The sequence below is a fragment of the Danio rerio genome, chromosome 1 (assembly GCF_052040795.2).
Source record: "Danio rerio strain M-AB ecotype USA chromosome 1, GRCz13ab, whole genome shotgun sequence".
Taxonomy (NCBI): Eukaryota; Metazoa; Chordata; class Actinopteri; order Cypriniformes; family Danionidae; genus Danio; species Danio rerio.
Window position 1 is genome coordinate 41,350,092 of NC_141021.1, and position 13,858 is coordinate 41,363,949.

At 32.7% G+C, this 13,858-nt stretch overlaps 1 protein-coding gene across 6 annotated transcripts in view; it reads left to right on the forward strand.

Moving 5' to 3' along the window:
* Positions 1 to 13,858, forward strand: part of tenm3 (teneurin transmembrane protein 3) — a 971,756-nt gene that overhangs the window by 203,369 nt on the left and 754,529 nt on the right. The window contains exon 3 of one of the 6 annotated variants that reach the window (XM_087235110.2): positions 2,076 to 2,169. The exons of the other annotated variants lie outside the window; for them this stretch is intronic. The gene's annotated coding sequence lies outside the window, so the exon portion shown is untranslated. The remainder of the gene's footprint in view (positions 1 to 2,075; positions 2,170 to 13,858) is intronic. 6 annotated transcript variants of the gene reach the window in all.

Here is a 13,858-nt window from a genome sequence, read left to right on the forward strand (position 1 = left end):
AATAATTATTATTATTATTATTATAACAATAAAAATAATAAATAGCTAAATATAATAACTAATAATTATAATTCATTTACAAATAATATCATTGAATAAACTATTTATAATAATAATAATAACAACAACAACAACAACAATAATAATAATAATTATAATAAATAGCTAAATATAATAACTCATAATTATAATTTATTTACAAATAATATCATTCAATAAACTATTTACACTACAATATTATTCAACACATCCTAGCCTAGTTTTACCAGAAGTTATTCAAGACTTACAACCCCCTCCCATAAACATAAACATTTTATAAAGTTAATATAATGTAATTGCATTTCTCTGTAACCTTCTGAAGTTTTTTATTTTAATTTTTAAATTAATTATTTAAACTTTTGAAATTGTATTCTATTTTAACAGGGACAACGCTCATTAATCAACAGTAAAACTTTAAATTAGCCAAAGTTGGTCACAAGGGAATTTTCAGCTGTTGCTCCCAGCCAGATTTAAAAAGGCAACCTAAAATCAAAAAAGTGACATGATTGCACATGCAGTAACAGAAAAAATACATACACCCAAGAGACAAAACATATCATTAAAATTTCATAAGAAGAAAAAAGAATTACACATGATTACAAACTTGATTTGCTTTTAGCCATTCCTTTAACTTGTATTTAAATGTTGAATAATTTGTAATACCCCTTAAATCAACAGGAGGTGTATTCCAGAACTGGCTCTAACTAAGAAGACTGACCATGCTAAAGTTGTACGTCCAAACTGCACAGCACAGTCTCCTCTAGTAATAGATTGTTTTGCTCTGCCATTATTATTCTTCTGTGTCACAAACTCACATAATGAAGGTGGAGCTTGTCCATTTAAAATTTTATAAAATCATACAAGCATCAGCCAAATATTTCATATTATCAAAGTTCAATAAATAATTTTTTTGTTTATTATATTAAAGTGATGATACCTAATAGACTTTTGATCCTTCTGATACTTTAAGTGTGTGTTCATAAAGTGATTCAACTGATTTTATTGGTGTGTGACCAATTAGTTAGACATTATGGAGTAGATAAAGTTTACTACTTTTTTAGTTAAGTAAGGTTGTATATGCCTGAAGTTGGCTAGATTAATTTGAACAATTTTAAAGACTTTCTTGGCATGCAATAAATGCATAAAGTTAATTCCTAATGCTATTTGTACAACTATCTAAATTTTGGAGCATACTTGAAAGGTTGATTTTACTGAATCTATAAGTTTTTTATTAAAAAGTTTTATTTTTTTTTAACTATTATTTTAATTACATTTTTATTTAAAATTCTTTATTAATTTTACTTATTTATTTGAAACATGACAATTAGTCTGAACAATGAATATTTACATGTTTAATTTAGTTTTCTAACAATATATATATATATATATATATATATATATATATATATATATATATATATATATATATATATACTGTTATTGTTATTTGATAGAATATTTTTTTATTTATGAATAAAGCATGATATTAATAAAGCTCTAACACAACCTAAGAATATTTTTCCGCCAAAGTTCCCGATAGAGAGACTGCCTTATAATTACTCCATTTGAATAATAAAACAGTCATTTTTTCCCGTGACAGACAGACACTTGACTCCGTAGGGGAGTAGTAAAGGTGCAGTGGCCCAGGCAGAGACTCTTAGCCTCAACCTCCAGCTTGATAGACTGAGCACAGGAAAGAGGAGTAGCTGTCAGTGGGTGGCATCACAGGCAAGCCTAATGATTTGGGGGGCAAGAGTGACAGGCCCAGTTTTGGGGGAGAAAAGGGGAGAAGAGTGAAAGCAGCGGAAAGATGACACACACACACACACACACACACACACACACACACACACACACACACACACACACACACACACACACACACACACATAGGATGACTCTGACAGCTGCTGGAGGTCTTTCGACTCCTCTGGGCTGCGAAGGCCTGACATCCACTGCTGAGAGGGACTTTGGAGTTCATAAAACCCCCCACGCACTTGCATCTCTCTAACACTTCTCTCTCTCTATTTCTCCAGCCAGCAGTTCAGGTGCACACAGTATGTGAGTATATGGAAGAGAGAGAGAGAGAGTCAGAGCATGTCTTGACAGCGCTTGACTGCTAAGAAGCAGGTAAGTGTGTGCCGATGGATGACTGGCGTTTGGGTGACTCTGGCACAGGTGTGACAGCCACGAGGAGTGGAACTGGCAAGACTGACATATCAGAGGCAGTTCAGAGCCAGCGTGTCACTAATAGGAAATCAACAAAGTCTTCCCTCAACTGGCTCTAAGTGACCAGCATAATTCAGCACTGGGACATGTAATTTTAATCATTAATCCCTAGGCAAGAGCTGGAAGTGTCCGGTCAAATATGTTGTGATGGGTCCTTGCACTTGTCAGGAGGCTGTGGGTATTTTCGGGGAAATTCTGCTAAGTGTGTAATTGTATGGCAGTGTTTTACCTTAGTAAACTGGTGGAGCCCTTTACTATAGAAATCCAATGGAGTGAGCATCTGTGATAAGTTTAATATTGTAATTTGACAGTGATGAGTTTATTATATATTTTTATTATTGGTTTTATTAGTTTTCTATATTACCTTAATTGTCTTTAGTTATTTATTACTATAATTCTGGATTTGTTGTTATGCTTTATTAAATAATTTTATGGTTCTATATTGATTAAAATGTTGCTTTTATAATATTATTTGGTCATTTAAAATTCTTGTTATGCTTTATTTAGCACTGCATTGATTTAATTGTTGTATTAATACTATTATTTTTTGTTCCTTATTTTTTAATGATCGCAGTTAATTGCAATTAAAAGTTTATAAGGTAATTGTTTAATTAATGTTACAGTAAATGAATTCTGCAAATTTTTAAATTGCATTTGTTTTTTTAGCAGATGTGTTAATGAAATATTTTATTTATTTAATATATTAGTGTAGTTAAAATGATTAATAAAAATAAAGAAATTAAAAATATTAATGCAATAATTCAATGTAGGATTGTGCTATTAAAATTGAATGAAAAAGAAAATATATTAATACATTAATAGAAATATATTAACTGCTGTAATGCAAAACAATAGTAAAACTGAAAAAGCTTTAATCAAACATAGAAACAAACATAAAGTTAATGTGGTAACAAATGACAATAAATAATGCAAATAAGGATTTTTGTCAAATATTAAAGGACTCTTATATTTTACTATTTTAATCATTTTTTGAATATTATTAATTGAAATAATCAATGAATATTTTAATCATTTGAATGAACTACAGCAATTCTGCCCAGTTTTCTACATTTTTATATTCTCTGCCATCAACAATTGACTAAAAGTGCTTAATTTTCAGAGGTTCGGTAAAACCCCTTTCATTTTTGCTTTTGTTCAAATTTGCAGTCATTAAGATTTATTTATTCGATAAAATTGTGAAATGTCACTAGCTGATGTTACAAGAGCTTTACCTTTGTTATTTTATATTTTTTCTTTTTTTTCCACCCTCACTTTATTTTATCGCCACAAGAATTGATCTGCTGAAGGAGCCGATATGCTGGCTGTAAATTATTCACACGGTGCATGACTCTCAGCGCAGAATGCACTATGGAAAACTCAGTCTTAGCCGGGGCTCGGCCGAGCAGCACCAGCGAACGCCGTCAACCCTCCAGCCTCTACCCCCCACCTCCATCCCTCTGACATCCACCCAGAGAGAGCAGCCATGATGTGGTCAAACAGCATAACATATGACCCTAAGGGAAGGCCAGAGGCGATGCAGCCTGCCTTCTCTATTTCACCCTCTCTTTCTTGCACCTACTGTACACATGCGCTGGTCAGGCAGACAAGACGAGCTCCGTTAGATAAACACGGGCACACACTCGAGTTTGCCAGCCAGCCTACAAAAAAAAAAAATCTGACATGCATATTCTTCGAGGCGACGTCGAGACGGACATGCTCAGAAACAGATACCGCCTACGGTGATATCGATAACAAGACATTAATAAATCAAATTGCCCGAATCAAACTGTTTCCTTGACATGGTGAGGAGCAAAGCAAAACTGTGCTGGAATAACATGACCTGGAATAAAAATAAAAAATATATAATAATACTAATTATGAGGATGATGATGATGATGATGATGATAGTAATAATAATAATAAGAATTATATATATATATATATATATATATATATATATATATATATATATATATATATATAATTTTTTTTATTAATTGTTGGTTATCTTAATACATCAGCACACACAGTGTGCTATATAGTAGGAAATAATTGGAAATATAAAAACAACTATACATTATAATACAGTAGTTAGGCCAGGAGCTAAATATGCACCATAGAATAGAAAGTCAGGAGAAATTATTATTGTAATGCTAAAGAGGTGTACATAGCTACCAAAAATTATCTGAATTTTAGGTAGGTTTCTTGAGTGAAAATAACATACATGCTTGATGAAAGGTGCCCAAACTCTTTTGTATGAAGGGCCAAAAACCACATATTATTAAAAGACGTGAGCTGAAAATTTTTAAATAAATTAAAAGCATTACTTTAAATCATATTAAGTAATACCGTATCATTTTAAATGATAATTTATTACAAAAATATCAAATAAAATTACAACAAGTGGAGATCAATGCTAAACACACCGGTCAAGCAGAATCTGCAGTTGCCTTCATTTGCTCACTGATATTTCTGCATTGTTCTCTATTCGTCGGGTGACAGCATGTACATTGAAAAAAACTCTAATTTATTTACAACATCTTTAAAACATTACATATTTCAGTTTGTTTTTTTTATTTTATTTTTTTTAATTTGTAACTCAATATAACAAGCAAACAAAAAATGTTACAATAAATCAAAATGTACAGTCTCTAAACCATCCTCCTCCTTTTAATTCTCTTTAATCATGGTTGCATGGGCCAACTTTGACCCGCAGGCCTTAGTTTGGGCATCTTTGTACTTGAGACCATCACATTTTAAAGGAGGATACCTAAGAAGATGACCACAATTAAAGTATAAACTTCTTTGCTAGATGAACCAAGATTAAAACAAATTTTTAATCAGAAACACAGTCCAACACATTCTCTACTCCACCATAATAAAATTCCAGGAAAAAAAAAAATACTTGAAAGAGTTCTTCTAGAAAATGATGTAATTTCTTCCAAAAAGATATGATTTTGTCACAATACCAGAAACGGTGAAGTAAGATAAACTCTATTAACAAATTTATAATTGAGTTCATAAACATTCAGAGAAGAATAATTATTTAATTTAAAGTGATTTACTTGTATAAAACAATAAAACAAAATAAAAATGAATGGCAAAGCAATACCTAAATGATCCCATACAAGCAATGTAAAAAGTCAGCTTTGATAATCACTATTTACAAAGTGCTGTATCACTGTGAGGCATGTTGCTTGTCTCTTTTTCTTTGCACTTTTTATTTAGAAGACATCAGGCGTTGCCTCTCAGTGGGTTTACTGCATCGGCTGTTTTAATTACAGCTGTTTTGAAGTGCCGGTGCAAGGTTACCTGCCAATTCTGTTTTAAAGCAAGACAAGTCAAGGGACAATTTGCAATCAGGTGAAATGGAATCTGTGCAGGGTTTTATGGACTTGTTTTGTTTTTGAATGAAGTGTTTTGGCAGGGGATTCAAGTGAGTCTTGCGAGTGCCTGATTTCTTACATGAATTTGAATATATTTATATTTGTACATAATTCTCAATATTACCTACTTGTTTAAAAGCAGAATGTTGGCTGGCTTTTTTCAGAATGACCAAACTTAACAACATCTTACTAACTATCCATAAGCATCGAATTTAAAAGTTTACTTGAGGCAAAAATCATAGTTAATATGTTTAATATTTTTTTTCTTACATCTAATTTTAGAAAAGCTGTCTTGATAGAACACACAACTATACTGGTGCAGTAAATCAAAAGATACAGTGCTTATTGAATTACACATTACTTTTGGATCAGTGCAACAAAAAAGAAGATTTTAAAGCAAGGCAACCACATCAGAAACTAGTAACAACTACAGCGAGATTGTAATCAACCAGGTTATCATAATCACTGACTTCTATGGTAGGAAAAAAAGGTCAGCGATGTGTGCAACATTTTTCAGCAGAACAATTAATCTTATACTTGTTTAGAGGAAAAACAAAAAAAAAAAAACTTCAGGATACATATTCTGTGTGGTAATTACTAAAAGTTAGATTTGCTAAATTAGAACAAATGTCTTACCCTTAATAAAAGGTTATTTCACTCAATAGAACAAAAAATAAGAAATTGTCAAAATATTTGGACACTTGCAGCCATTGTCAACCATAGTGTGTTTTTTCATGCTATGGATGTCAACAGTTTCCAAAATACTGCCAAATGCCATCATTTGTTTTCAACAGAGCAAATAAGCCCAAAAAAGTTTTGGAACAAATTTCCACTTTTTTTTTAATCCAAGGATGTTTAAACGTTGTATTTGACTGTTCATATTGTATATCCATATACTGCACTGTATGCAATATTACCATTTTTATATAAACATTTTGTTGCACCCCTGTTTGTATCAGGTTTTGTATTTTCCAACGATTATTTTAGCCTTTTTGGTTTTTTATCGGTATTAATAATAATATAATGTTTTATTTGAATGCTTTTGAACACAGTGGGTACGTTTTGTGGGTCCATTAATGATAGGTATTTCCTGTCTGTTCATAATTAAAATAGGGATGTTTAATACTCCTGTGTGCATGTATTTGTGCAGATGAAAATGAGGTCAAGCGTTTGCAGTCTAAATTCTTGCTCTGTCTGTCTGGAGCAGGTGAGCCGCCTTGTATTAGGCATGTGCTGCATTTCTAAACCCTGTACCATTGTTAGTGCCGCAGGCAAGCTTATGTTTCACCTCAAGTCGTGTCCTAATGCTGATGTATACCTTAAGTCAAAGCCAAGCTGCCTCATCAGAGCCCCTCTGAAAAGCCCAACAAACAAGGGATTGAGATACAGTGCGAATAAACCATGTAATCCCCATTCTCTCTCAGTTGAGTCTCGGTGATGCTTAAACTATACAGCATATCCCATTCTTTATATTTATTTGTTAGTGTCGTGGATACATATTAAATATTATTTATCTTTGAGTGGTGTAGTGTAATTTTATTGACATTATTGAGAATGCATATTGCATTTTATTACTCTGGATAAAATTAATTTATTTTTATTGCAAATTATATTGTATAAATAATTTTGTTTGTATATTTATTTATTAATGAATTTATTTATTAATTAATTAATTTTTTCCAATTAATAAACTGTACACCTTAAAACAAATGAGTTATTCCACTCTGATTAGAATGAGACATAAATCTATTTGGGCTGTGAAAGAAGCTTTCAAATCTTAACCACAGGACTGTATTACCGTCTCCAGTCACCAATCAATGAATACAAATAACTAAATTTACAAAAACCAATATGTTCAACTCTGCATGACTCCTGTTTTCCCCCATCCAAACACCGAGTCATTCTCCTATTTCCATTGCCATTTAATCATGTGGATTACTGACTATTGTCGATCTTTTTTTTCACCTTCAGCCACCTGACATATTGCAGCAATTGTCACCTTCTAAGTGTGTTGGAAGGTGCAAGAGATTGTCTGTTTACTATCTGTCATCAGTATAATCTAGCAGCTTTGCCAAAATTAGGTCTTTTGTTCAGCAGGGGTTTGGTCTTTAAAGGCAGGGTTGCTGCATTTTAGGTCATGAAAGCAGCTCCCTGATGAGCGCCAAAGGCAGCCATATGCTGGGTTACAGCAGAGCAAAGACCTAGTTCATATTTGACTTGTTTCCATCTTGCATCTTGTTTGACCCAGTATATGTTCATCATTCTATATTACAGAGACTTGCTGATTAATGAAAGTTGCCTCTGCTGTTTTGTTGTACCCTCACAGTGTTTGTTAGCCACATGCTCATAGAACAAGAGATATGGTTGCTTGTTTGATTTGTTCTTAGTATGCTTTTAATCACCGTGTAAAATAATTAGAATAGAATAGATTTTAATAAATAATGTAAAGGTTGAAGATCTTGTAATGTATGTAACATTTAAAGAAATGTAAATGTAACATTTAAAGGGATCATGAACTGAGATCTCAGTTTTTGATATTTCAGAGGTCATTTTGCTAAAAGAATATCCTGCAAGTTTCAGAGATCATCCCTATTACTAAAACAGCTTCTGCTGGAATCTACCGATCTATAATGTCATCGATAAAACACAGCCTCCGCCAAGCCATGCCAATGCCTCTTTATGTAGCCCCCCCATGCTGATTATGTAGCTTTTAATCAGCACACAGGGTAAAATAAATAAATAAAATAGACTTTTAATAAATAATATTCCAGTTACAAGTTGAAAATCTTTGATGAATATAAATGTAAAATTTAAGGGTATCGTAAACTGAGATCTTAACTTTTTCTTGGGCTTTGGATAGATCAGATTCATACTACTAAAATAATATTCTGTGACTTTCGAAGATAAATTCCTCCTTAAACTGAAATAACAGCTTTTGACTGCAGGTTGAGAAAATTCCAGATACTGGAATGTACCTATGTACAGTATGATGCCATCGGTAAAACACTGCCTCCACCAAAGCAGATCAATACTTATGTAGCACCACCGACTAGTTTACACAGGGCATAGACAAATTAAGCCACAAAGGAGCAATAAATATGTTCACGTTAATTATTAATAAAAAGCTTACAGGACATGTGGGCTATAGATTATATGTTTATTAGGAAGAGAACAGATGTACTCAGACTGGTTTTCCTATTTATTAACACACTAAATGATATATTTTTTAAATAATAAAAAATCATTTTAAGTGTTATATGTGCAAATAAACCTGCCTAAACCCATCCTTAAGTTGCCTAACACATTCGGTGAAATAATTTGTTAACATGATTATTAATTATTATTATGATTATTAATCATTTATTAAACATAATGCTAAATACTTGAATGGATATCCTGCGACTTTTCAGAGCAATAAAATTCAAATTGGAAAATAAAAGCAAATTCTCTGTTATGTTAAGTTTACCTTCGGGGCAGTCAGCATTAGTCAAGTACCTAACTAACAAACTTTTTTATTTAGTTAGTTACTTACAATACTTATTTATTATTTCTTTAAATATGTGTTTATTTATTTATGTATTTATTTATTACTTATACACTAGCAGATTTTCCTGAGCTGTTTCCTGCACTTTTAGTTATTGTTCATGAAAATAGTCCAGGTTATGTATGTTGCACATTTCATGGTTTTTAGATCTATCTTTTCACACACAGGAAAAGTGACAGACTTAAACACAACTATTGCAAAAGGGTAAGGCATTTACTGAGGCTCAAAAAACCGTCATAATGCAGTAACAGCTCAAGGGTGTAAACTTTGAAAAGGATGATGATGTGTAATTTTTTTCTCATTTTCTTTAAAGATTGCACTTTTACATTTAGTTCTCCCTTACAAAGACTAAAATACTTACATATTTCCCAGAAGACAAAATAGACAAAACAGCCCTGGTTTTGTGATTTTTTTTTCCTCTCCAAGATGTCCAGTACTCACAATCATCATTATTATTATCCCAATGTCAAGACACTTTTATGACTGCTTATTTTAGAGAGACTTTTAAATAGGAATATACTGTATTGTACATAAATTAAAAAAAGCTTTATAACATCAATATACATGGTAAGTTGAGTACTGATGTTCATAATCAGTAGAAAAATCGCTGGTTCGGATTAGATGTGGATAAGGTAGTAGAAAGCTCATCATCAACTCAATTTTTTTTTTTATTTTTTTTTTTTAAGAAAAGTCCAGAAACAATGCCTTTTGTGACTGGCAAAGATGCTGTACTCAATATCATATATGAAGATCAGAAAAGACCTTATGAAATGCTGACTATGGAAGGTGAACAGTTGTAGGGCATGCACTGCAAAAATTGGGGTTATTCACGCTTGTTAACCAATCATTAAATTTATAATTAGTGTGTCCAGTTTGATTTAATGACCAATAAAAATGCTAAAAATATGAAATCCTATACTTGAAGTAAGCTTTGCTTAAATAGTTCATTAACAAAAACAAAGACAAAATAAAAAAAACAACATAACAGTTGTGATAATGGCAATGAATGTAAACTAGGAATTGTTTTTGAAATTGTACTTTTACATTAAAAATGTTTAACCTCTTTTGCAACCATTTTATTTTTGTTTATTTTTTGTATTTTAATGTAATTTTATGTTTTTTGTTTGTAGGTCAGGTATCTACATTTCATATAATTCATAAGGCCTTATAGGTGTTTGTCACAGGCCCTCAGATTTCCTGGGGCCCTAAGCAGCAATTATTGGTTAAATCCGCCTCTGGCGATATAGGTAAAGGTAAGGCCCACAAGCATGCTTTCGATGAAACCAAAAAAAAGATCAGTATCACAGTATTCACAGTATGTCTGATAATAATAATTTCTTCTAGAAAAAGTCTTATTTGTTTTATATCGACTAGAATAAAAGCAGTTTTCTATATTTTTTTATAACATTTTAATGTCAAAATTATTAGCCCCTTTAAGCTATATTTTTTCGATAGTCTATAGAACAAACCATTGTTATACAATAACTTGCCTAATTACCCTAATCTGCCTAGTTAACCTAATTAACCTAGTTAAGCCTTTAAATGTCACTTTGAGCTGTATAGAAGTGTCTTGCAAAATATCTAGTAAAATATTATTTACTGTCATCATGGCAAAGATAAAATAAATCAGTTGTTAGAAATGAGTTGTTAAAACTATTAGTTAAGAAATGTTGAAAAAAAATCTGCTCTGCATTAAACAGAAATAAGCGGGCACTAATAATTCAGGGGGGCTAATAATTCTGACTTCAACTGTATTTCTTTTGATCATTTTGTTTGTAAGCATGAATTTAAGACTGGCATTATGCAATTAACATTACCTTAGCTTACTAGTAACCTGTGGAAAGGCTGTCATAAAAATTAGAAAATATCTTTTTTCTAGGGTTCCGGGTCTTGTGACTTTGTTTACATGGACATCAATAATATAATTATTTGCCTTAATCTGAATAAGACAACTATATGATTAAAGTGTTTAGGTTACATGCGTTGCTTTTTGAATGTTCCTTTTATGATCCTGTTTTACATGTTATAGTGCATACTGTAGATTGTCATTTTGTCACCCCGCTCTTCACATTTCCTTAACTGCAGTGCGGCAGTTTTACTTTCATTCAGCAACATATTGTTCATGCCCAGTGTTGGGAGTAATGTGTTACAAAAGTAATGTATTACAGTAACATATTGCTTTTTCCTGTAATGCAGTAGTGTAAGGCATTACTAATACAATTTCAGTAATATTTTACTTGGTACATGTTCAGTAACGCTGCGTTACAACACACTTTTCACCCGCAACAAATAGAAAACATTAACAAATAAAATATACCGCAAGTAAGTTTCTGCTCGTGGTTAGTGAATCGTGTGTTGTTTTTGTTTTTGTTTAGTGTTTTTGATTGTTACGTATACTGCCTGTTTTAGGCTAGTATTATTTACAACTTGTTAATGAATGCTTCAGCATGATAAAATGAAATACAGAGTGTAGTCAGTAGCCTGTGCACGCTTACATCATCAATGATGCGCTGTTCGGTAAGAAGCGCCCTTGCTCAGCACAGTGGAGATTTCTTTATTATATTGTTTAAGTGGTTTGGGATGCGGTGACATGCAGTGCAATATTTTGCCGAACAGATCAGCCACTTTTGACGCTCATAAACAATCTTAAAGTCCTCGTGCTACAGGAATTAGGAGGTTTGCTGAAGGTGCAGCTGTCGTGCAGCGAGGGGTTTGCATCTTTAATAATCTACAACAGTTTATGTTCACATACAGTCTCTTAAAGTCATGTCTCATCTTCAGTTTCAGGATCAGATGCGCTTTGCACTCACACTACAAGCGTACCACGGCAAAGCCCAAGTGAAACACACTCTGGCACACCTCTTCCAACCAAGTCATTCTGCTACATCATATTGATTTCTACTGGATATAAAATGCTCTGCAGTACATTTTGTCATTTTAGAATGTTAAGTTGTAATTCTGGAGTTGTTTTGTTGAAAGTTACTAAAAAGTAGTAAAAGAGTAATGTAACATATTACAATTCTGAGACAGTAATATTTGTAAGGTAAGGGATTACTTTTAAGTTACTACTTTTAACAGTAACGTAATCTGTAATGTATTACAGTTTTGAAGTAACTTGCACAACACTGTTCATGCCCCATTACAAACTGATATTTTGGATGTGAATATGAAGTAAGGATTGTTGGAAGAGTGTTGTTTTAATGGGATTTTTTACTGCTTGCTGAATGGAAAGAAAAAACTTCCGCATTTTATGACGTGGGTGTTTGTAGTTCTGTAAGGTAATCAAAAATTGCTGTTTACATGACTCTTAATCAGAATATTTTCTTAATCCTATTAAAATTGGAGTATTGCTGTTTATGTAAACGTACTCAGTGAAAGTGCCAGATGATGTCACAAGCTGTCAGAGACATTTCTCTGCCTTTAAGATAATTCCATGAACCCTCAAATGTCTCATTAAGTTTGACATGTGTCCCCCCTTACATGCAACTTTTGTAAAGCATCTGCTTCACGTTGCTGTATAGAATCCTTGCTTGGAAAATATAGCCATACTTTTGAATGCTTAGTTTAAGCAAATTTGTTGTCGTAGCACAAGTGGCACCGAAATTAGGCATCGAAATGTACATGCTATGATTTTGGTCCGGTGCATACAGATTACATAGGTACTCGGTACCTAACCCTAGCCATTAGGCTTTGATTTGTTTTGATTTTACAAATGGCTGAACGTGAACACTATTTTTGAACAATTATCAAGCAACATTTTCCTCAGTATAGATTTGGTAGGTCAGCTTCAATAGCATTATCACCATTTAGAGTTTTGTTTCATTTTCAGTTGGCATTATTTACGCTGCCAAAGCCACAAACCTTAAACGTTGAATATAAAAGCATTTCTCCAGTAAAGACTATATTTAACAAATAATTGATTAATCTGAAATAATGTTTATTAAAAAATAGGGACGCCACGGTTCTCAATATAATATTGAACCATAGGGTACGACCTCCACGGTTCAATAGACGCTTGTGAATTGTGTTTTTCTTGGTTTTGTATTTAAAAAATTAATGTGCGTTTTATATCTCACTAGCAGCAGAAAGGGGGCGCTTGACCATCATTCCACACTTTAACATTGCGAGCGGCGGTGAAGTGAGGCTGATGCAACACTACAAGGAAGCGCTGGCGAAGTAGGGCAACAGTACGAGAAAGCGCCGGGGTCTTTCAAATCTGCTGTGTGAGGGCATTTCGGTTTTGCCAGTAAGTATAATGCCAATAAATAAATAAAAAAACAGTGAACAAAAAATAACTGTGTGCAAGCATTGTTTTACACGTATAACCATGACTGCACATCTGCAGTGCCATCACATAGCAATATCACTGTCTAAAGGCAGAATAGCAGAGAAGGTAATATCCAAATAGCAACAATCCCTCGCTGAATCTTTCAAGCAAACATACCCTACTGGTTCCAAGAGACACATAAAAATAACAAAGGCAGTGCAGGTGTTTATTGCTAAAGATTTTGCAGTCGTTTTCGGTGATTGGAGATGCGGGCTTTTGTCATTTTATAAAAGCACTAGATCCGCGTTACATACTACAGTCTCACATTTTTTCAGCAACGAGATAATCAAGATGGTTTATTTATGTTTACTAAAGTACAAATAGGTTTATTTG